Genomic DNA, 3,311 nt, shown 5'->3' on the forward strand with positions numbered 1-3,311 from the left:
TTATAGGTTAATGTCACTTTTAATATAAACAATCTAAAACCTGGCTAACATCCTTACCTAGCTAGATTGCATACTAAAATACTACACTTATCCATCATATAATACTAGACTAAATCTAAAGGGGGCTTTATTAGAATCTTCTTACTAATCTAATTAATAATTTAAAACCACTCTTGTTTAAGATTAATCACAGATCTAACTCTATCTAACTTTTAATAAACTATTCTAAAAATTTCATACTAACACATACTAACTATACTACACAAAATAAACAATTATAATATCATTAAATATTACCCCCTCCGCACCCTAATCAAACACCTGGCACCTGCTTGCCGTATGGCAGGTTTGTCCAATCGTCCTGCACATTCGAAGAGTCCTCCATGTTTAAGCTTGGATGGTTTTCACGTCACTACTCAATAAGGATGGAATAATGCCTCAGCTCCCATTTCCTTTTCGCTAGCACAACTTCCTGTGAAAGCCATTGGCTTCTTATGGGCATTAGAAGCTCCTGCTGTGATCTCGCTTACAGCCAATTCTGAGCTAATCCACAAGTTTGTTTGGTATGGTGGGCTATTGGCCAAAGTCTTTTAAGCATACCCGTAGGTGCTTTAGTGCATGCATTTGGAGCAATTGTTTTTGGTGCACTTCTAGGACTTGTGTATGCTGGAAGGACTCCACAGTGGTCATTGTTAATGTCTTTGTTTGTTGTTGTACCAACAGCTACTATTTTTGGTATATCATGGCGAGATTGGCAGCGCATTTTTTTTTTTATCCATATGAAACTTTTGGAAGGCATTGATTACGCACTCTGCTCTCCTGCATATGGAGTTGTTATTGGTGTATGGTTTGGAGCTTGGCCAATGCCCCTTGATTGGGAAAGGCCATGACAGGAATGACCAATATGAGTAACTTATGGTACACTAGGTGGGTACTTATTGGGTTTGACGGCATCGGGAGTTTCCTGTATTCTGTATTCAAGATGGTTAAGTGGAAAGATTGAATAACTGTACCATTTTATGTATCTTTCATCTTTCACAGTAAACAAGTTTGTGATGAAACAAATCCCCATCATCCTTTGTGCAATACGTGGCTCTCTATGGCTGCAAATTTTATCATAAAACCTGCCAATCACCATCTTTGATGAAGTCGATCTGCACTGTACCTTTTGTTTGATGATTTCACCTATATCATAGAATCGACCTATTTCAACTACCCATTAATGTGGAAAGACAAGAAATTCGTAAGCTGTGTGAGGGGAAAAGCAAATTTAGAAAAGTGCAAGTCTGCCACATGCAACACACCTGTAATAGGCCTGACACCGACCAATTCCATTGCATGGCATGATAACAACAGACCTCCTATGTATCTCAAAAACAATAAGCCTATGTAAATCTGCCTTGATACTCCCATTTCAAATTTATGTTTGATCAGATGGTGCCTAGGGAAGGGAATCGACTAGGCAGTATTATGAGAAATATTTATGCACTTCTAGTCTCATTTATTGTGCAACTGTCCCACCCAAATTGGGTCACATCATGGAGGAAACTTAGGACAACTTGTAATATAAATCAGATGAGTTTTGGGAATGATTAGTTTCTACTTGCCATCAAATTAATAATATTCTATATAGGCTATTATTTTATATGTCTGTAATAGACAGAGTTTCTTTTGTTTTTCAACCCATACATTTTCCAGAATGCTAAATCTACTTCTTTAGGTCTCTCATAGATATACTTTTTGGATAAAACTTACATTACTATCTCATTATTTCTTTGAAACCAACATAATGGATACCCTTTCAAGTTCTTTACTGGTTATTCCTTCTTTCTTCCTACAATTTATATTTTTAACAATCTTCAAACAACAAAGTGTATGCTCCTTATTTTTTTAAAATTCAAGTGATGCAAAGTTTCTTAATCAAATTGGATTTAAATTTTGAAGAACTTATGGGAAATAGGATATAATACACAGAATTGAAAAAAAAAGGTGGTGAGTAATACTAATTCAATTTTCTCATATCCATCTATGAGATTTATCAAGAAATGAGATAGATTTTTGAGTTCAATGTAGGGTTTATTTTAAATTTCATCACCATATTAATACATCAATTTGAAACTTTATCATATCAAATTTATCTCTCCATTATCAGAATTGAACTTGAACATCCCTAATTCAATGACATTCTTTACCTATTATTTTCTCACAACCATAAGCCAAAATTTGAGATCACAAAGAGACATTGCAGGGATATTTCATAATCTCCTTTCTTTTCTCTCCTATTATGCATCCTGGTTCAAGGCTCCATCGGGAAAGAACCAGTAAGAAAACCTGATGTCGTTGCCAATCATTCACAATATAACTTACATATAATTACATAAAATTTACAATTTAATGATAATCTCTTCAAGATTCTTCACAAGACTATCTTCTTTTAACTTCAAATCTTCATGGAAGCACAAGGAGAACAAGGTTGACCCAAGGTAATTCAACACAACACAAAGACACATTTCAACATACACCCATCCTAGTTTAACACAATAGATCCATCCATAGGACCTTATTAGGGGGGAGGTGGATTTTCCCAATGAGAGATGTCAAACACCATACCATTTCATAACCCTTTCGGGGTTAAACTTTAAGAATTTCCATTCTTTTCAAAGCCCTTTTAGGGCTATTATCACAAGGATGTTCATTCCTTTCAAATACTCAACATTTTCACAACCACAACAAGGAATGGGTTGACAAGTAGGGGCCCATACACCCTACCCTCTCTCCCTCCTCTCACCATGAGAGGAGACTCTCATCATTGAGGTCCAACTTAAGCCCTACCCCCATATGGCCACTTCTTCCCTATCCAAGGGTGAGTAATGCTAAATACACCCCATGAAAACCCCTCAATACAATACATTAAGAAAAAAAAATCAAGGAAGCATCCAAGAACAACACAAAATAAAACCCTCCAAATCAACCCAACATGCAAGCAAGCAACAAATAACAATGCAACACTCTATATGCAAGAACAAGCATGATCAAACATGGAGAAAACAACATACAAGGCCAAGAATCCTGTAGGAGTTGATGAAATCCAACTCCGCAGTCGCCAAGATCACCTACATGCAAATAGCTTGCTGAAGAGAAACTGAAAGAGCAAGAGCAAATATTTCACAATAGGAAAATGAAATTGCTATGTGAATAGAATAATTTACAATGAGAGAGAGACCATTTAAAAGGCCTCATGGAAGCTTGTAGAACAAGCTGGAAGGAGGTAGTGGACAAAAATGACAACTCAGCACATATCCTCAAAAAGT

The 3,311-nt window shown here is 36.1% G+C and overlaps 1 pseudogene; it reads left to right on the forward strand.

Annotated features, from left to right (window-relative positions):
- The first annotated feature begins 339 nt into the window (after positions 1-339).
- LOC149543093 (PIGF/3-ketodihydrosphingosine reductase fusion protein-like) lies at positions 340-1,007 on the forward strand (annotated as a pseudogene).
- Positions 1,008-3,311: the final 2,304 nt, after the last annotated feature.

Source organism: Cupressus sempervirens, chromosome 8, assembly GCF_028749045.1.
Source record: "Cupressus sempervirens isolate cs-2001-9-10 chromosome 8, ASM2874904v1, whole genome shotgun sequence".
Classification (NCBI taxonomy): Eukaryota; Viridiplantae; Streptophyta; class Pinopsida; order Cupressales; family Cupressaceae; genus Cupressus; species Cupressus sempervirens.